At 41.7% G+C, this 22239-nt stretch overlaps 1 long non-coding RNA gene across 1 annotated transcript; it reads left to right on the top strand.

The window, feature by feature from the left end:
- The first annotated feature begins 2279 nt into the window (after positions 1 to 2279).
- LOC129657305 (uncharacterized) lies at positions 2280 to 20279 on the top strand. The gene is made up of 3 exons (XR_008716662.1): positions 2280 to 2338; positions 19182 to 19352; positions 20230 to 20279. It is a non-coding gene; the product is annotated as an uncharacterized LOC129657305 (long non-coding RNA).
- The last annotated feature ends 1960 nt before the right edge of the window (positions 20280 to 22239 follow it).

Below are 22239 nucleotides of genomic sequence, written 5' to 3'. Positions count from 1 at the left end.
GATTAAATTTTGATATTTTTCAGATAGGGTTCAGAATATCCTGAACAAATGTATGTTTCATATTGTGGATAGTGATGCTTATGATTAATCAAAGATAACAATAAAGTCCTAATTAGTATCTTGATTAAGGAGAAAGAATGGAGGGAGCATATAATCAAGATATTGAAAGTATTTGATAAAAGAAAGAAAAAACAAGGTTAGGAACATCAAATGAAACAAAAAATTAGGGATACAAAAGAACATCTTGTAGACTTCTTGACTGAGTGATGACTTCGATGACTTCTTTAGACTTTCGACTCTAGGTTTCCTTACTCGTTCTGCCTGGATTGTATCTTGACTCCACTATTCACTACATCAGGTCCTGGACAAGGCTTTTAACCTCCTTGTGTCTCATTTTTCTCTTGTGCAATTGAGATAAAAAGAAAAGTCAACCTCATGGGACTGTTGTGAGAATTCAATAGTTAATCCATTCAATTCATGTGGCTCTTGGTGTTTAGCACATAAATTCTCTATGAAGTCTAGCTATTATTATTGGTTGGCATGGGATTATTTCTCCCATTTTTATGAGGATGGAAAAAAAAAAGCCCTCAGATCTTGGTTTCTAAATACCATTCTCCTCTAAAGGAATCAAAGCTTCTTGGAAAATAAATACTGCATCAAATAAAGTACAAGATGAGCCTGGTGTATCTTTTAAAATCAGAAAGTATGTAAATATTCAAAAAAGGATGAGGACTATCAAAGAGGCACAGGAGCCAGCATGAAGGGGATCCCAGTGGCCACATTGGGAACAGTTTGAACATCAAAACAAATAATGATAGTAACAGATTACAACCCACAGTAAAATAGGAATCCATGAGAACCTACAGATATAAGAAAAAAGGAATAAGCGGAATAGAAGAGAATTTTTTTCTTGCAAAATGTCAACCACTCAATGTAGAAAACAGAGAATAGCCATTTTTCAACCATCACACACAAAAAAAGGCTGATTGAGATAGGCACTATCAATGGATGCTGAGGCTGGTGGGCAGAGACTGAATGAGGTAAAGGATATTAGCACAATATTAAAATAACTCCCCATCATATAAAACCAAAATACAAACTAATCGTAAAGTGGGAAATGATAGCTTTCAGGTGGAGCAATCTGGTAGGGAGCAACATGCCAAGTGGTCAAGGTTTACACCACCTGTGGAAGGATGGGTGAACCTCATGTCTCCCTCATGTGAGGTACTAAGGAGGGCACTGCGTCTTCAGTGGTATCACTGTCAACAGCTCATGGCCTGAGTCTAGTCATGAAAATATGTCACATGGACTCCACTGAAAACTCTCCTACAGGAAGCTAAGGCTCCTACTCTTCAAAAACCATCAAGTAGTTGAAAGGCAGATAAAGAGGAGAAACTGTTCCAAATCGAAAGTGTCTTAACAGGCAAGACAGCAAAATACATGTTTTCCAGGATAGGATCCCGAATCAAAAAAGAGAGAGAAAGAGGGAGAGATCTGGCAAAAGTTGGATGGAGCCTAGGAATTAGACAGTTGTATTGTACCAGTGTTGACAGTTTATTTGGAGACCTGTGGGTTGCTTTTAGATGTGTCGTTGTTTTTATGAAATACACACTGGAGGATCTGGGGTTGTTGGGATATCATTTCTGCAACTGGCTCTCCAAGCATTTCAAAACCAGATTAATGACAATTGACCTTGCAGCAAGCCCAGAAAAATGCTAACGTTTGAGGAATCTGGGTGAAAGAGGTAGAGCAATTCTTTTACCTGTTCTGGCAGCTCTCCTGTAAGTTTAAAATTGTTAAGCAATAATATAACTGAATTTTTAAAGATATCTTCATTGTATTGATAGAATCTTAAGACTATTTCATGAAAAGCAAACAACTCAAAGGATTATACTGCCACACACACTATTTTAACTGTTTTTCTTAAAAAAAAATTAATTAATGTATTTTAATTGGAGGATAATTACAATATTGTGATGGTTTTTGCCATACATCAGCATGAATTGGCCACAGGTATATATGTGTCCCCCCCTATCCTGAATCCCTCTCCCACCTCCCTCCACCCTATCCCTCTGGGTTGTCCCAGAGCACAGGCTTTGGGTGTCCTGTTTCATGCATCACTTGCACTAGTCATCTGTTTTACATATGGTAACGCACGTGTTTCAATGCTATTCTCGCAAATCACCCCTCCCTCACCTTCTCCCATTGAGTCCAAAAGCCTGTTTTTACATCTGTGTCTCCTTTGCTTCCTTGTGTGTAGGATCATTGGTCCCGTCTTTTACTGAAGTGATCCCTGGTGCAAAGACACCTACTCCTTGCCACAGAAAGGAACAGGCAGGTTAGATTTAGTTTTGTGTGTTTACCTCTTGACATCAGTCTCTACCTTTGAGTCAATTTGTGTGTCTAGCTTTGAAAGACAACATAAAAATTATAATTATCTGCCTATGGCAACACTGCTTTCTGTGAAAATGCTGTTTTATGGGAAGCAGTCCGTATGACGCCATTTAAAACATACACACTGGTGACATAGAACAGCAAAAAGACCCTTTTATAAGAAGTCACTGTGGAGTTTAGACATAACAAGTGAAACCACTGCTAAAATACACAATATGAACCTGCTGTTTCTGCTGACATCGATTACTTTTCTTAGATGTGCTGGTTTCATTACATGATGTATTTTCCTATTTTATTGGCTTAAAATATTGTAATGGCGGAGCCACACTTTATCAAGTTTTTGTCATTCATGTATTTATTTATCCCTTCATGCAACAAGAAGTCAGTAAATTGCTAATATAATCATAGTAACTTGGATAACTCCTGGAGAGTTACAAAGAAGGCACGTAACACGTTATTCTTGTCTGTGAGCTCTGTAAGCTCATTCATCAGACTGCCTCGAAATGTGCCAGAAATGTGTATCTTGTGGACTTGGGCTGAGCAGAAAGACCAGTGATATTTAAAAACTTGGACTGTGAGGTTTGCAAGTTACTGGAGCTCTCCTGGAGTCTGAATGCGTATAGGACATGAGTGTTTAAAAAAAAAATCCTATTACTTAATCATTAAAAAGAATGAAATAATGCCATTTGCAGCAACGTGGATGAACCTAAAGATGGGCATACTGAGTAACGTTAAGTCAGACAGAGAAGGAGAAATATGATACGACATCCCTTATTTACATATTCTAAAAAGAGATTATGCAGATGAATTTATTTACAAAACAGAAGCAGACTCATAGACTTAGAGAATGAACTTATGGTTGCCAGGGTGGGGAGAGTGAAGCAAAGAGAAAGTTAGGGAGTTCGGGATTGATATGTGCTATATTTAAAAGGGATAACAACAAGGACCTACTGTGTAGCACAGGGAACTCTGCTCAATGTTATTTGGCAGTCTGGATGGGAGGGGAGTTTCCAGGAGAATGCATACAGGTACATGTATGACCAAGTCTCTTTCTGTCCACCGGAAACTGTCACAGCATTGTTAATTGCTACTCCAACATAAATAAAAAGTTAGAAAATAATTTCTGAAATAATCTTTTCTAGTATTAGCAACACATTTTCAGATGTTTTATTTAATTTCAGAGTCCCATAAGTTAGGATAAGGGTGAGAGCAGAACTGAAAATGAGTCAGTTCCAGAGCAAAATGTGCTTGCTTTTTAAATTAGGGAAGAATCAAGCACAGCGGGGTCCAGTCACCATTTACAGCGCCTGCTTACTCCTCCAGTTCCCTCTCCACCCACTCAGCCAGGGTGCATCTGTAATTGGGCACAAGAGAAAATCTGATGACACTCAGTACCTCAGGCTGCTAGGCTAGCAATGCATGGGAGGTCTCTTGGGACCTCATGTATTTGGAAAATAACTAAAACGAGAAGGAAGGCTACTGCTGCGGGATGCTCCTACTATGGCATGCCAAATTTTGGCCCTTGGGACTTTTGCCCCTGGTACTACACACGAGTTGTTGTTCAGTCACTCAGTTGTGTCTGACTCCTTGCAGCCCCGTGGACTGTAGCACGCCAGGCTTCCCTGTCCTTCACTATCTCCCGAAGTTTACTCAAACTCATGTCCATTGAGTCAGTGATGCCATCCAACCATCTCATCTTCTGTTGCAGCCTACTCCTGCCCTCAATCTTGGTAAAAGTAATGGCCTAAAAATATGATTATACCCTATTCCTACTGTTGAAAACTTTATCAGAATTCAGGATTAGATGATAGAGTCGAGAAAATCCTACAGTCCCTGGATTCATTCTCTTCCTGAGATTTCCTAGATGTTCAGGTATATTGAACCATAGGACTAAGTTCTGGTTAAAAGAACGTGGGTAGAAGAGACAAATTATGACTTCCAACTTGGCCATAATTGTCCCCTGCAATCTTCCATTTTCTCTGTCCCCTCTCCATACATGCTAAAAATGAAGGAAGCCATAATAGCATAGCCAGAAAGTAGAGGGCCTGACATAAGGTTTCAAACTTTATATTTTACTCTCTACTGTTACCATTATTTCAAATAAGGAAGGATATTTTAATATCAAATTAATAGGAAAGATTACATTTAAAGATTATCATCTTGGGAGTTTCCTGGTGGTCCAGTGGCTAAGACTCCCCATGCAGGGAGCCCAAGATCAATCCCTAGGCAAGGTACTCGATCCCACATGCTACAACCAATAAACGGTGCAGCCAAACAAATAAATGTTTTTAAATGATCATCTTTCTTTCTCAAAAGAGATTAGTTGACAACTTTATATGATATGCATATATCATATTGTCTTTTATCTTTTTCATTTCCCCTTATATTACTGAAACCTTTGTCATGGACCAGCACTGACTTGAAGACAAGCACTGGGGAATCACTCTACTGGTGGGAATTGTAAATGACACGTTCCCTCTAGGAGGGGACAGTAGAGCCCTTGGATGCTCCACCAGCATCAGAATTTCATGAGGACAATGAAGCTGAAGATTCAGGACCCTCACGTGTACCGCCTCTTCCAGAACCCTGAAATATATTCACATGTTACATGATTTTACGAAATCTATGAAAGTAAGAAAGTTTCACCACAATTAGTGAAGAGTTCTGTCTTCCTCCTCCCTGACTCTCCCTTATGTTCAATGCTGTCGCCACAGGCACTTCTGGGGTGAAATGAAGATACCTTCCGTTCACGGTCAGTTCCATGTGCAGTGAAGTTGCGGCCAGCTCTCCCAGTGTAGAAACCGCTTCCTGGGACACCCTCACCATCGTCGTTGTTGTTATTGTTTAGTCGCCAAGTTGTGTCCAGCTCTTCGGATTCCAATGTCTTGTAGCCTGCCGGCTCCTCTGTCCATGGGATCTCCCAGGCAAGCCTACTGTGGTGGGTTGCCATTTCCTTCTCCAGGGGCTCTTCCCTACCCGGAGATCAAACCGACATCTCCTGCACTGGCAGGCCCTCACAGGTGGATTCTTTACCCCCGAGCCACCCTTACCGTACATGCACTGTGCCAACTCACCTGGCATGGTGAGGTTGGAAGGATGCAGCCAGTTCAAGAAATGAACCTCTCACAGTGCAATTGGCACCAGAAGCACGTGGGTTGTTAATGAGAAACAGGTTTGAGATCTATGGAGACAAGAGTTAGCCTGCAAAATTGATTCCAACATCAGACATGCAAAAAAGCAGTGAAGGAATCAGTTCTCATCTACACCTTGTCACAGCAGGAGTTCACCTCTGTCAATAGTATACTCAGCGATGCAGTATATACACAATTATAAACACATCAGACATTATTTTTTCTTTTTTATGAAAATGGCATACTAAATTTCAAGTGCAACTTGGCAGGAAGTTTAGTTTTTTGTTTTAAGTGAGAAATTACAAACCCCTGACTTGATTTTTATATAAAGCATAGCTTCTTTTATGTGAATGTGAATGTGTTTAATAGATAAGAAAAGTTAAAATAAGTATATAAATTTAAAATAAATAAAAATGGACCCTCCCCTTGGCATCCCTGTGCAGGACCCTGGAAGGCGGCTGCGTGCCCCTCGAGACAGAGAGGGGATGACGCACTGTGACCTCGGCCCCGTGGATGTCCCACCTCCACTTTGGGGACCCTGGGCACGATTTCCAGTGGAGCTCTCGACCCCAGAGTTCATATGGGAAATAGATGGGGAAACAGTAGAAACAGTGTCAGACTTTATTTTGGGGGTCTCCAAAATCACTACAGATGGTGATTGCAGCCATGAAATTAAAAGATGCTTACTCCTTAAAAAAAAAGTTATAACCAACCTAGATAGCATATTGAAAAGCAGAGACATTACTTTGCCAACAAAGGTCTGTCTAGTCAAGGCTATGGTTTTTCCTGTGGTCATGTATGAATGTGAGAGTTGGACTGTGAAGAAGGCTGAGCACCGAAGAATTGATGCTTTTGAACTGTGGTGTTGGAGAAGACTCTTGAGAGTCCCTTGGACTGCAAGGAGATCCAACCAGTCCATTCTGAAGGAGATCAGCCCTGGGATTTCTTTGGAAGGAATGATGCTAAAGCTGAAACTCCAGTACTTTGGCCACCTCATGCGAAGAGTTGACTCATTGGAAAAGACTCTGATGCTGGGAGGGATTGGGGGCAGGAGGAGAAGGGGACGGCAGAGGATGAGATGGCTGGATGGCATCACTGACTCGATGGACGTGAGTCTGAGTGAACTCCGGGAGTTGGTGATGGACAGGGAAGCCTGGCGTGCTGCGATTCATGGGGTCACGGAGGGTCGGACACGACTGATTGACTGAACTGAACTGAACTGAGAGTTCATATGGATCCTCTTTCTCGGAGGAACAGGCTTCAATTTGGGGCTGGTGATAAAGCATTATGAGAACTCGTCACATGTCCCATCTCGTAGTGAATTTCTATTTAGGTGATGGTTCTCAAAACCCAACTTGCATGTTAGAATCGCCGAGAGGATCTGCACTGCTGATGCTCAGATAAGTGTCATCAGAATCTCTGCGGCTGACACCCAAATATCAGAATTTTGAAAGCTCCCGTGCATGTGCGTTAAATTGCTTCAGTCGTGACCGACCCTTTGCAACCCCATGGACTGTAGCCCACCAGGCTCCTCTGTTCATGGAATTTTCCAGGCAATAATACTGGAGTGGGTTGCCATGTCCTCCTCCAAGGGATCTTCCTGACCCAGGGATCAAACCCTTGTCTCTTAGGTCTCCTGCATTGGCTGGCAATTTCTTTACCGCTAGTGCCACTGCAGTCCCTTGGATTGCAAGGAGATAAAACCAGTCAATCCTAAAGAAAATTAACCCTGAATATTCACTGGAAGGACTGATGCTGAAGCTCCCAACAATTTGGCCACATGATGCAAAGAGCTGACTCAGTGGAAAAGACCCTAATGCTGGGAAAGATTGAAGGCAGGAGGAGATGGGGACGACAGAGGGTGAGATGGTTGGATGGCATCACCAACTCAATGGACATGAGTTTGAGCCAACTCAAAGCCTGGTGTGCTGCAGTCCTTGGGGTTGCAAAGAGTCAGAACTACTTAGAGACTGAACAACATGTGTCACCGTAGACCCAGGGGATTGCAACATGTGTGTATCCAGACCTACAGTGCTGCCGATTCTCTGCATCTTCCACTTGAAACTGCTTCATCGCATGTGTCCAAGTGGCAGTTAATGAAACTGACATGGGGGGACCAGCTCAACACTGCAGAACTAGCCCAGAAGTGATACAACTGTCTTACTGTTTATGCAATGGAAGTTTTTAAAGTCATTTACAAGTAGAAAGTAAAATTGATTTGTGTGATCATGTAGAAATAATTTAAAAATAAATAAATAAAAAAAAATGTTAACAGTTTACTTCTTTGCAAAAGCAGTTAGGATGAGAATAAAATAAATTGAACTTAATCTAACCTCAAGATTCAGATCAGATCAGTCCCTCAGTCATGTCTGACTCTTTGCAACCCCATGAATCGCAGCACGCCAGGCCTCCCTGTCCATCACCAACTCCCGGAGTTCACTCAGACTCACGTCCTTTGAGTCAGTGATGACATCCAGCCATCTCATCCTCTGTCGGCCCCTTCTCCTCTTGCCCCCAATCCCTCCCAGCATCAGGGTCTTTTCCAATGAGTCAGCTCTTCGCCTGAGGTGGCCAAAGTACTGGAGTTTCAGCTTTAGCATCATTCCTTCCAAAGAAATCCCAGGGCTGATCTCCTTCAGAATGGACTGGTTGGATCTCCTTGCAGTCCAAGGGACTCTCAAGAGTCTTCTCCAACCCCACAGTTCAAAAGCATCAATTCTTCGGTGCTCAGCCTCCTTCACAGTCCAACTCTCACATCCATATATGACCAAAGGAAAAACCAGAGCCTTGACTAGATGAATCTTTGTTGGCAAAGTAATGTCTCTGCTTTTTAATATGCTATCTAGGTTGGTTATAACTTTCCTTCCAAGGAGTAAGCGTCTTTTAATTTCATGGCTGCAGTCACCATCTGCAGTGATTTTGGAGCCCCCAAAAATAAAGTCTGACACTGTTTCCACTGTTTCCCCATCTATTTCCCATGAAGTGGTGGCACTGGATGCTATGATCTTCGTTTTCTGAATGTTGAGCCTTAAGCCAACTTTTTCACTCTCCTCTTTCACTTTCATCAAGAAGCTTTTGAGTTCCTCTTCACTTTCTGCCATAAGGGTGGTGTCATCTGCATATCTGAGGTTATTGATATTTCTCCCGGCAATCTTGATTCCACCTTGTGTTTCTTCCAGTCCAGCGTTTCTCATGATGTAGTCTGCATAGAAGTTAAATAAACAGGGTGACAATATACAGCCTTGACATACTCCTTTTCCTATTTGGAACCAGTCTGTTGTTCCATGTCCAGTTCTAACTGTTGCTTCCTGACCTGCATACAAACTTCTCAAGAGGCAGATCAGGTGGTCTGGTAATCCCATCTCTTTCAGAATTTTCTGCAGTTTATTGTGATCCCCACAGTCAAAGGCTTTGGCATAGTCAATAAAGCAGAAATAGATGCTTTTCTGGAACTCTCTTGCTTTTTCCATGATCCAGCGGATGTTGGCAATTTGATCTCTGGTTCCTCTGCCTTTTCTAAAATCAGCTTGAACATCTGGAAGTTCACGGTTCACATATTGCTGAAGCCTGGCTTGGAGAATTTTGAGCATTACTTTACTAGTGTGTGAGATGAGTGCAATTGTGCAGTAGTTTGAGCAGTCTTTGGCATTGCCTTTCTTTGGGATTGGGATGAAGACTGACCTTTTCCAGTCCTGTGGCCACTGCTGAGTTTTCCAAATTTGCTGGCATATTGAGTGCAGCACTTTCACAGCATCATCTTTCAGGATTTGAGATAGCTCAAAGGGAATTCCATCACCTCCACTAGCTTTGTTCGTAGTGATGCCTTCTAAGGCCCACTTGACTTCACATTCCAGGATGTCTGGCTCTAGGTCAGTGATCACACCATGGTGATTATCTGGGTCGTGAAGATCTTTTTTGTACAGTTCTTCTGTGTATTCTTGCCATCTCTTCGATTAGATTAACTGTAAAATCTTTTTCTGCTGCTGCTGAGTCACGTCAGTCGTGTCCTACTCTGTGCGACCCCACAGACGGCAGCCCACCAGGCTCTCCCATCCCTGGGATTCTCCAGGCAAGAACACTGGAGTGGGTTGCCATTTCCTTCTCCAATACATGGAAGTGAAAAGTGAAAGTGAAGTCGCTCAGTCGTGTCCAACCCTCAGCGACCCCATGGACTTCAGCCTTCCAGGCTCCTCCATCCATGGGATTTTCCAGGCAAGAGTACTGGAGTGGGGTGCCATTGCCTTCTCCAAACATCTTTTTCAGATCATACCAAAAACAATAATTAAGAGAAAGTGATAAATTTCAAATAGAAGTAGCTAGTAGGTGTTTAGATTACATGAAAAATCTAAATAATAAAGAAAGGTGAATTACTGGAGAATGTTTTAGATTTTGTTTTTGCTGATTTGACATCTACAAAGATATACACTAAATATAATGAGGAGGTGGACATCAAACTTATTCATGTGTCACCAATTCAGAGTATTTACAATCAATCACTGCACAGGCAAATTTTTGATGAACTGAAATCTTTATGGTCATAAATGAAAGAAACATGAGAGATGTTTTCCTAGATTTGACAGTATTTTAGGTTGAAATGTGTCCTTTTAAAATTCATATAAGACTTCCCTGGTGACTCAGTGATAAAGAATCCACTTGCAACACAGGAGACATGGAGATGTGGGTTCAATCCCTGAGTCAGGAAGATCCCCTGGAGAAGGAAACAGAAACCCACTCCAGTATTCTTACCTGGAAAATCCCATGGACAGAGGAACCTGATGGGCTATAGTCCATGGGGTCGCAAAAGAGTCGACACGAATGAAAGACTTAATCACCACCAAAATTCACATTGAAAGGTTGTTGCTGAGCCATGAAAGACGCCAGGATTCTTGGCCTCTGGCAGAGAGAAATTCAATCCGGGGCCAGTGACAAGGCTTGATCTCTCAGAGCTTTTGTGTAATAAAGTTTTATTAAAGTATAAAAAAGAGTAAGTTTCTCACATGGACATTAGAAGAGGGCAGAAAGAGTGCCCTCCTGCTAGTCTTTAGCCAGATGTTTTGTCTGTTAGAAAGCTATTAATCAGATAAGAGAGACACCTCAAGGCTGACAGAGTTTCACCAGGCCCCTCTCCCACAATATGCATTTTTGAGATAGGATGGCATGAGGTGTATCATCCCCCAGCCATAAAACATTTGATATGAATACTGATTTGTTGAACTATTATCAGCCCAAGGTTTGAGAAAAGAAAAAATGTTAGTCTCAGGTGGAACGATTTTGAAGAAAGGCAAAGTCCAAGGCAAATACACAGTTTCATTAACATAGCTTAAGAAAAACAATTCCATAATAAAAACCGCATTGGTTAGCTCAAGGTTTGAAAGGAGTTAAGTTCAGGTGGAAACAGGTGTCATCATGGCAACACAGAATTTTAAGAGAAATCTCCTTTTAATTTTGTATAGAGAAGGAAAAAAAAAAATCTGACACTTGGAATTTGTTTCCTCCTGCCACTTAAGGAGAGAGAAAAAATGTCTGACCCTTGCAGCCTATTTCCTCCGTTTGGAGACCCCTGGCCTTCCTGCCTGTTACCCTCTCAATATGTTGAAATCCTAACACCCACTACTGCAGAATATGACTATATTTGGAGATAGAGCCTTTAAAGAGGTGATTAAGTTAAAATAGGGTCACTGGGGAGAGCCGCAACTCAATCTGCCTGGTGTCCTAATAAGAAGAGGCAATTAGGACACAGACAACAAAGACCAAGGGGCTACCTTGTGAAGACACAGCAGGAAGGCAGCCATCTACAGGCCAAGAGGAAATGCCTCAGGAGAAGCCAAACCTGCCAACACCTTAATCTTGGACTTACAGCCTGCAGAAATATGAGAAAATAAATTTCTGTTGTTTAAGCTACCCCATCTGTGATGTTTTGTTAGACAGCCCTGGAAAACTAACACAGACAGCAATTTAAATTTTTCATTTCACTTTCAGAGAGCCACACAAGATAATTAATAAACATATTTTATGGCTTTTTTCATGTTTGTGAGATTTGTCAACTTTTTAAAATTTGTTATGCTTTTCTGATTCTGTGGAGAAAAACTTCTTACCTAATTTTATATTATTTTTCTTAAAAAGAAGTCTAAAATTTTACAAGCTTCAGGCTCCACACCACGTGGCCTTCACTGGTGGGTCAGCGGTAAAGAATCTGCCTGCAACGCAGGACATGCAGGAGGCATGGGTTCAATCCCTGGGTTGGGAAGATCCCCTGGAGAAAGAAATGGTAACTAGCGCCAGTGTTCTTGCCTGGAGAATCCCATGGACAGAGAAGCCTGGAGAGCTACAGTCCCTGGGGTCACAAGAGTCCGACATGACTAAGCGACTAAACAACAATAACAACAAGAGGTAGTTCAGCCCAGGTTGAGAGTTGCCATCCTGTGAGGCCAGGGGTGTCATGCTTTGGGCACTTTACAAAGGGTGGGCCATCGCTGATTATGGGCTATGATATCAGTTTAGTGAATCCCAATCAGTGCTGGCTTTTTTTTCCTCAACATTTTTTAACAGCTTTATTTCAGCATGATTGATTAGGTCAATTTAGAGTGCTTATTCAGAATATTCTCAACAGATGGAAACTGGCTGATTTTCAACATTATACTGTTTTGCTTGCTTTATTGAAGTACAGTTGATTTACAATGTTGTGTTAATTTCTGCTGTATGCCTAAGTGATTCAGTTATGCATATACGTACATTCTTTTTTATATTCTTTTCCATATGGCTTATCACAGAATATTAAATATAGCTCCCTGTGCTATACAGTAGACCTTATTGTTTATCCACTTTGTTTATAATAGTATGCATCTGCTCACCCCAAACTCCCGTTCTATTCCTTTCCCACCCCCTTGGCAACCACAGGTCCCAATCAGCATTGTTTTAATAGGATGGAATATGTGAGCCTGCACCACCAGGTTAATGATTTCAGTTACTTCTGTTTCGTTTCAGTAGTTACAGGATCTACACTGCCCCCACAGGACCCATTTCTTATGTGTTTAACTATTTATAAACAGCCTACCTTGCTTATATCTTAGGGATAACTTTATTATTGGACCTGTGGGGGAAAATTCAAGATATAGAAATTATGAGCTCCCAAAATTTTTTTTTCCAAGAGATGATGATTGTGGGGTGTGTGTGTGTGTGTGTGTGTGTGTGTTTTCAAATCCTGGAAATACTAAAATAGCTGTAGAAAGAGGAAAGGAAACTTGAGACTAAAAAAAAATTATTGTTTTACTATGCAAAGTGGTAAGGAAAGGAAATAGGAGTTTGGAAAGGTTTCCTTCCATGTAAGCAACAGTTTCCATCTGTGTGCTTGAGAAGGAAGTAATAACCGCAGACGAAAGAACGTGGTAGGAAAGTGAACGGTGTGACATTTGTAAGGCACAAAGACTGAGTTCTTTCTACTCAAAATAAAATGCTTAAGTGATGCTGTCTGGCAAAGCCCACTGATGCTTATAATGTGCTTATACCTGGATGTCTTTGTTTCCTGGAGGCCCTAAAAATAAAAGGACATATTCTATGCGGCATTTAGACTTAGTCATCAACTCAACCGGACTGTTTTCACTAAGAACCTGCTGCCCTTTAGTTCAGACAGCAGTGAATCATCTTTTCTTCCAGCATTCATGAGCTGATTATCATGAGCTTAGAAGACCTTCAAAATTTAATTCTGCATGCTTCAACAAAGATCCCATGTGTAGTAAATAAGACCTAATGCAGCCAATTTTTTAAAAAAATCACCCCATAGCCAGCTCTTCCTCTTCTTTACTTCATTTTTATCCTAGAATTTATCATCAGCTTAAAAATTATATACAGTGGCTTCATGAAGACAGAGACTTGCTCTGTTTGCTGCTATATCCCTATGCTGTATGCCAGGCAGTAGGAACTCAATAAATGTGTGTAATAAATAAGTGAGTGAATGAGGACTTCTACTGTTGTTATGTATCATGTCTATATAGCAGATTTTATTGTGGACTTGAGCTAATGGAGGTTATCTACACCAGAGCTCAGAACAGGAAACCGCTTAAAAGGGACCTCTTAACATCTCTAGTTTCCAAGCTCCTGGGAAATCCCCCACAGGGAATTTCTCACAAGACTTTCTCTTCAGACCATGTTTGTGACTTTCTTGGAACTTCTTTCCCCTTCTCTTTCAGACTCCATCTTGTTCCAGGTCCCAGGCTCTTGTTGCTTCTGATACTGATCAACCAGGAACATTTCTGCACACTCAAAAGCCCAATTGTTGTGTCTCCAACAGTAGGTGCATGAAACTCGTTAAATCGTGATCCTTGATCCATGACACAGGACATGACTTGGACCAGGCCTTTTTTTTTAAACTTACTTAAATGTTTGCTTGTCAAACAATAAATGCCTGTATACATATTAATGGGCTTCCCTAGTAGCTCAGCTGGTGAAGAATCTGCCTGCAATGCAGGAGACCCAGATTCAATTCCTGGGTCGGGAAAATTCCCTGGAGAAGGGATAGGCTACTCATTCCAGTATTCCTGGGCTTCCCTGGTGGCTCAGATGGTAAAGAATCCACCTGTAATATGGGAGATCTGTGTTTGATTCCAGGGTTGGGAAGATCCCCTGGAGGAGGGCATGGCAACCCACTCCAGTATTCTTGCCTGGAGAATCCCCATGGACAAAGGAGCCTGGCAGGCTATAGTCCATGGGGTCACAAAGAGTCAGACACAACTGAGCAGCTAAGCACTAAGCACACATATGTATTAATACTACTCACATGAAAATGAGAGCATTCATCATTTCTAACAGATACTTAAGTTCTCTTTCCTTTCTTGTACCCTGCCTCTCTGCACTGCAGGTCACAATCTGGCAACTTCTATTATTCCCCTAGCCTTTTAGAAGGACAGTTTCACCACAACACAAATATTTCTTAAAAGAACTTTGGGTAGTTCTAGTCATAACTTTTAAAAAAATACAAGATATTATGGTTATATCTAATCTTTAGTGGTTTACTTTTTACTCAAATTATATTCCTCGGATACATTTGCATTCACTTTCTTTTGGAGTAAAATATTGCACTGTCTGAACATACCACTAATTATCAGTTCTATATCACTGGGTATAGAGATTTTCCTTAGTATTTGCCATTTCAAATAGAATGCTTCTGTGAACACTCTTGTGAGTGTGTCTCCTAATATATGTGCAAGAATTTCTTTGGGGTATATATCCGGGAGTAAAGTTATTCATCTTTGGTTATATGAATCTCCAACTTTTAAAAGATAATGCCAAAAATAAATAAATAAAAGATAATGCCAAATTATTTTCTGAAGTAGTCGAACCAATTTACACTACCGACCAGCAAAGTATAAGCTGGGCTATTCAGGCACATTCTCTCCAATATTAAATGATATTAGATGTCTTCAATTTACAAATGAATTGGGTTTAAAATTGTATCTCATTGCAGTCTTCTTTTTAGGCTGTAGATGTCCCTTTCATATGGGTGCATGCTCAGTCCTAAGTTGTGTCCAACTCTTTGCTACCCCACGGACTGTAGCTCACCAGGCTCCTTTGTCTATGGGATTTTCCAGGCAAGAATGCTGGAGTAGATTACCATTTCCTCCTCCAGGGAATCTTCTCAACCCAGGGATCGAACCTTAGTTGCCTTCACTGCAGGCAGATTCCTTACTGCTGAGCCACCAGGGAAGCCCTCCCTTATATATATTTACGATCAATTCTTTGCCAAGGTTTTGCAATTGTTTTGTTTCTATTTTTCTTTTTCACTTTCTTAAAGGTATCTTTCAATACACAAAAATTTTCAGTTTAATATGTGAAATTTATTTTATGAGAGAAATCTGCTCTTATAAATATTCAAGGGGTAGCCTTAAAAGATAATAATAAGGAAAATCCCCTTCAGACTGTAGACCTGAACATCCACTTTCGGTGAAGAAAGAAGCAGTGAAGGTTAGAATATACAGGACCCACGGTCAGTGGCAGATGCTTGGCCCACTGGTCAGGGACCATGTTAGTTTCCTGGAGCTGCCATACAAACTGCCACAAATTGGGTGGCTTTTTTAGACATATTTCTTCATAGTTAAGGTGGCCAGAAGTCTGAAATCAAGGTATCATCAGGGTCGGTTCCTTTGGAGGCTCTGAAGAAGAAACCATCCCACGCCTCTCTCCTGGCTTCTGGTAACTGCCAGGAATCTCTGGCATTCTTTGGCTTCAGACTCATCACTCCAGTTTCTGCCTTTATTATGACATCACCTTCTCTATGTATCTCTGAGTGTCCTCTCCTGATAAAAGCACCAGCCATTGCCTTAGGGCCCACCCTGATGTCATCTCAAGATTTTTAACTAGTTACATCTACAAAGATACTATTTTCAAATAAGATCACATTCTAAGGCTCTAGGTAAACATGAATTTTTGAGGGAATCTGTTAAATCCACTACAAAGCCTCAGAAAGATTAGACTATCAGGGAAAAAGAAAGTCCAGGAAACAGATATATCGCTGGACATAAGAGAACAACCATGAAGTATGAAGAGCTTCATAACACCCACCCAATAGCACCAACGTAGAAGAGGCTTCAAACAACCAAGCAGACAAAATGCTGAGCCATTTCCTGGCCAATCACAAAGATTGTCACTCCCTGCCACCACACCTGCTGCCAGCACTATGGGCAAGTGGGTGGAGTGGCTTTATGTCAGGGAGAAAGGCTATGCATGTGCCCAGTGTAGAGTCCTATTCACTAAGACTGACGTAGCCACTGCCCTTGCCAAATGTACAAACCGCAAGCAGGAGAAACCAACACTAAGGCTCCATTTAGCATCTTGCTTACAATGCAGGAGACCTGGGTTCAGGCCCCAGGTTGGGAAGATCCCCTGCAGCAGGGTATGGCTACCCACTCCAGTTTTCTTGCCTGGAGAATTCCATGGACAGAGGAGCTTGGCAGGTTACAGTCCATAGGGTCTCAAAGAGTTGAGCAACTAACACTTTCACTTATCTCACTCAATAAATTGTGTTGGGACTTCCCTGGTGGTCCAGTGGTTAAGACTTCATGTTCCAATGCAGGGAGTGCAGGTTTGATCCCCGTTTGGGGAGTTAAGAGCTTCCCAGGTGGCACTAGTGGTAAAGAACCCATCTGCCATTGCAGGAGATATAAGAGACACAGGTTCGATCCCTGGGTCTGGAAGATCCCCTGGAGAAGGGAATGGCTACCCATTCTAGTATTCTTGCCTGGAGAATCCCATGGACAGAGGAGCCTGGCGGGTTACGGTCCACAGGGTCACAAAGAGTTGGACTAGACCTGAAGCAATTTAGCATACACGTACATAGGGAACTAAGATCCCACATGTCTCGTAGCCAAAAAAAAAAACAAAACATAAGACAGAAACAGCATTGTAACAAATTCAATAAAGACTTAATAAATGGTTCACACAAAAATAAATAAATTGTGGAAATTGCTAGAAATCATTTGAATTTTATCTAATTTATTATTTTTAAGAGCCACACAGTACTCCAGGGTTCCAAGGCTCTTCCTACTATGGCCTCCCTTCACAGGACAGCACTGTATTAAATTCCTCTTGTGGCAGGAGAGTGGACCAAGCAGCCAAGAGCAATAGCCAGTGAGGACACCTGAGAAGAGCTCCCCCCCCCTCCCCCCATCAAACAACATTCTTCCTCTTCTGCTCCAATTTCACATTACCTAACTACATTTAACTGGCTTCCCTTGTGGCTCAGCTGTTAAAGAATCTGCCTGCAATGTGGGAGACCTGGGTTCTATCCCTGGGTTGGGAAGATCCCTGGAGAAGAAAAAGTCTACCTACTCCAGTATTCTGGCCTGGAGAACTCCATGGACTATATAGACCATGGGGTCGCAAAGAGTCTACGTTTAACAGCTTGGAGCATTTTATTTCTTCAGCTGGTTAAGTTGAATTTTGGGAACTGACTTATGTATTTTAAAACCATTTGGGGCCGCAAATTAATAAAGCTCCTGTTCTCCCAAATAAATGATGAAAACAGAGAAACTGAGAACCTTCCCAGGAGACTTGGCCCTAAGGCAACAGTTAGCTCAAAATGTTAGCTGCAAAAACATTCTCGGGGTCATTGTACATAGAGGAAGGTCAAAAGCAAGTACCCAAATTCTGGCGTGAACATTCACGTAGGTGGAAGATCACTATATATGCACAGTTTTCTTCCTGATAAGCCTCTGATGGACACACGCTCGGCTGACTTCCGGCTGTCCACGGAGAAGCAGCTGCTGCTGCAGGATGTCCTTACATGGCATGTCTTTCCTGTTGTCCCCAAGAGGAGTCTGCCAGGACACAGCCAGGCAAGTGGTACTTGCCATTTCCGGGAAGACAACCACAGGCCAACTCTGTAATTACTCAGAGGCCCCGTCTAAGCACCACAGCGGTAATCAGGCATCGGTCACCAGAAGCAAAGACGTATTGGGCTCTGCGTAGACATGTTGGTCGGGGAGGGTGAAGGGTCCAAACCGCACCTGGTCAGATCCTATCAGTAAAGTGATCCCCCATAGATGCTCTAAGAAATATTTCTACACACGGCGGCTAACTACCATCTCAGACTGCCCTGCTGTCCAGAACATGTGAGTGGGGGCAACATTTCATGGACGTGTAGGAAGATGTCTGGAATGTTTAGAGACTGCCGTTTGTATTGGCAACAAATCCTGTGCTAGGTTAAGCTAAGTAGTTTTGCAGCTGCTTTGTCTTGCATAACCGGATCTCAGATTAAAAAATCACTGCTCTACCAGCTATCGGCTGGTTTTAAACAACTTCGAGGAAGAATCCACCAACAGTTTTATTTCCCTGCAATGCAACAAGCAGGATACTAGTTATGGTTGCCATCAGCATCTGTAATTTCATAACATACAAATTCTGATGCCATGTCTAAAATATGAGGCTATTTGTAATCACCTCCCTTGGAAGTTGTAACCATTTGTTACCATAAATAATAATTCAAACTGCCATCTAAAGCACAGCTACTGGGAATTCCTTAGCAGTCTAGTAGTTAGGACTCTGAGCTTCCACTGCTGGGGGCATAGGTTTAATCCCTGGTCCAGGTGTCCAAAAAAGAAAAAAAATTTAAATAAAGCATACCTACTTATTTTATTAAAAACTAAATTATTGTACACGATTTGATTTTTAGTGTCTCAAGAAATTTCTGTAAACTTTCAGAAGTGGCTTTCGAACTTTATCCCAGAAACTCTCTATAAGAAATCTTCCCAGAGGTATAAACAGATAAAAGTGGAACTACTCTAATTAAAGCATTTCCTCCTCTCCTCGCTTTCTTGTTCAGTCGCTACGTCACGTCCAGGCACATTCTTTACCGTCTCAGCCACCAAGGAAGCCCAAAGTGTGCAATAGCCATTTCTTTAAGGGGTATGACCTGGAACTAGCACACTATCGCTTTTGCTGCCATTCTATTGTCAAGAACTTAGTCATAAGGGCACAGCTAGCTGCAGGTGAATTTCGGAAATAGAGTCTCCAGCTGAAAAGCAGAGTCTTCAGCTATGACTCAGGAGTTTTAATATTAAAGAAAAAGGGGCAGAATAGATATATGTAGACAACTCATCATCTCTCTTGCAATGACTAGTGATTCCTCAATTATAACCAGCTCCCCAACCCTTTCATTATTTCCAGTATGTCACCAAGTCCAAGTCCGAAGGAAATGACCTGGAAAACAGGAACTTCTGCCCTCAAAGATGCTATTCAAATGACAACCCAAGGCATTTCAAGACTGCTTCTAGAGTCAAGAATATGAAGTGCATCCTCTTCCTCTAACGTCTTGCTAACATTCACTAATTTCTGTTGGTAAGTGATTGCTCTTCATTGATAAACAAAAAAATATATATATGGATAGGAAAGAGCAAGAAAGTTTTTTAAAACTGTAAGCAGAAGACTGTTTAAGAGTAAAGTTTATGGGTTTTTTCTTTTCTCCAAACTTGTCACACTGCCTAGTAATAAAACAAAGGTAGATGCAGTGGTTACAATAATAGTAATAGTAGTAATTGTAGGGTCAAATTAGAGAAGATGTCTTTTATGGCTCACTTGTTATATGTCAGGTTTTCCCTAACTTATTTGTCTATGCCACTTTGTTGGATCCTTATAAAAGTCCTTTGCAGTAATTTGCCTCTTGAAAATGAAGCAGAAGCAAAGTAAGGTGAAGCATCTTGCCCCAAGTTGCATAGCAAGTAAGTAACAAAGCCAGAATTTTAATTTTAATGGCTGCCTATATTATACATACCTAAGAGCTACCCTCTATCAAGGCACCATGATAGATACTTTGCATATTTATTGGCTCATTCTATCCTTGTATAATCTCTTGGTATTATTCACAGTGGCAAAACTGAGATTAAAAAGGTTAATAACTTTCCTAAGTCACACAACTCTCAAATAATGGAGCCAAAGGACTTCTTTGGTGGTCCAGTGGTTGTGATTCTGTGCTTCCAAAGCAGGGGCACCGGTTTGAACCCTGGTTGGAGAACTAAGATCCCACATGCCTCATGGCACTAATAATAATGGATCCAAGATTTAAACCCTGGCAGTCTAATTCCTGTCCTCCAGACTAATCCAGAGCTCAGGCTCAGAGCTGTGCTCCCTAGGAGCACCCCTGTCCTGGGGAAGAATGCATAAACTAATGTAACCTTATTGTCTTCCAATAATCTTTCCCTCCTGCCTTCTAATTCAGCCAGCGCACACTGGGATATGAAGTTCAAACAGCTTCCCAAGAGTGAACAGGTGGGTCTGTAACACTAGATTTGTTTGGTCTGATGAGTCATCTTTGTCTTGTGTCTGGTAAAGATGAAGTTGTTTTGTCTCATTGTGGGCCTGAGAGAATTTGAGGTCATATCCAGGGATATCTTGAGTTTGTCATATTTGTCTGATGATAAAAATAAAACCAGATGGCCTGCTGCAGGTATGAGCAAGGAGGTTGGGTGTAGAGATGTGGAAGGTATGAGAGATTCAGTGAGTGACAGGAAATTTTTCAGCCACACCATTGCAATTTCTTGCAAAAATATCCAAGCATTTTCCTGCATCTCAGATACCCATCAAAATCAACCCTCGGAAAATTCATGCAGTGCAATATATATCACCGCTCTGCTCCATCTCTGTCTTCCTTCTGTCCTTGTTTTCAGTGTTTTTGAGCTGCCCTCTTGACACTCAGAAGTTCCTCATTAGCCCCTGCCCTAACTACAACTCTGTACCTAGCTATATTTTAACCAACCCAACTCTTTTATTCATCAAATATGAAAGACATAGCTACTATGAGCTGGGCACAGATCTAGGCTCTTGAGACCCACTAGTGAGCAGAACAAAAATCTCAGCCCTTGAGAAATTTACATTCCAGCAGAGGCAGACAGAAAATAAACACATTGCATCATAAATAAATAAATTACTAGGCTTCCCTGGCTGTCCACTGGTTAAGATGCCACCGTACTTCCACTGCAGGGGGCATGGGTTCAATCGTGGTTGGGGAACTAAGATCCCACATGCCGCATGGTACAGCCAAAAAAAAAGAGTGATTATTTAGCTTGTTAAAAGTGTAACTGTTGTGTAAAAATGGACAGATGTTGAGCAGGAGAGGAGAGAAGGATTGAGACAGCTGAGGGGTGAAATTAAAGGTGTGGTTTTTGATATTAAATAAAGCATTCAGAAGAGGTCTCCTGGAGGAGAAACTGCAGCAAGGACTTGAGGTTGTCAGAGAATGAGCCAAGTGGATAAGCAAGAAAAGAACATTCCAGGCTTGAGAAAGAGCAAGTACAAAGGCCCTGGGTCAGAGTGTGTCTGAAGGGTTTAAAGAGCAGTGAAGAGGCCTGCATTCCAAAGCAGAGTGAGCCGGTGAGGGGAGAGGAGCCCTAGATGAGGTCAACGAGACCATGGTCATCATAGCCTCTGGACCTTGCAGACCAACACCAGAAATCTAGATGTGAAATGAATGCAAATAGAAAGCAAATCCCATTTCCTCTTGAATTTAATTGATCTAGACAGAAGATTTCTCCTTTTTCAAGTTTACTTCAGATCAGTCACTCAGTCATGTCCAGCTCTTTGCAACCTCATGGACTGCAGCACACCAGGCTTCCCTGTCTATCACCAACTCCCTGTGAGTTCAAAACCATGTCCATTGAGTTGATGATGCTATCCAACCATCTCATCCTCTGTCATCCCTTTATCCTTCTGTCTTCAAACTTTGCCAGAATTGGGGTCTTTTCCAATGAGTCAGTTCTTCACATCAGGTGGCCAAAGTATTGGAGCTTCAATTTCAGCATCAGTCCTTCCAATGAATATTCAGACTGATTTCCTTTAGGATGGACTGATTTGATCTCCTTGCTGTCCAAGGGACTCTCAAGAGTCTTCTCCAACACCACAGTTCAAAAGCATCAATTCTTTGACACTTAGCTTTCTTTACGGTTCAACTCTCATATCCATACATCCTTTTTCAAGGAAACATATAAAAACCTAAAAAATAACAAAGTGGGAGGACCAATGACATTACCAACCCAATTTTCCACATCCAAAGTGTTTTCAGTTTGCTAGGAAAGAGCCTTGTACTGGATGCTAGTCACTAATCTCCCCTTAAAAACTTTTAGGCAACTTAACTAGAAAGGCACATAAGTGTAAGTGTTAGTCATTCAGTCGTGTCTGACTCTTTGTGACCCCATGGACTATAGCCCGCCAGGCCCCTCAGTCCATGGAATTC

The sequence above is a fragment of the Bubalus kerabau genome, chromosome 7, assembly GCF_029407905.1.
Source record: "Bubalus kerabau isolate K-KA32 ecotype Philippines breed swamp buffalo chromosome 7, PCC_UOA_SB_1v2, whole genome shotgun sequence".
NCBI lineage: Eukaryota > Metazoa > Chordata > Mammalia > Artiodactyla > Bovidae > Bubalus > Bubalus kerabau.
This window is presented reverse-complemented; position numbering and strand designations above follow the sequence as displayed.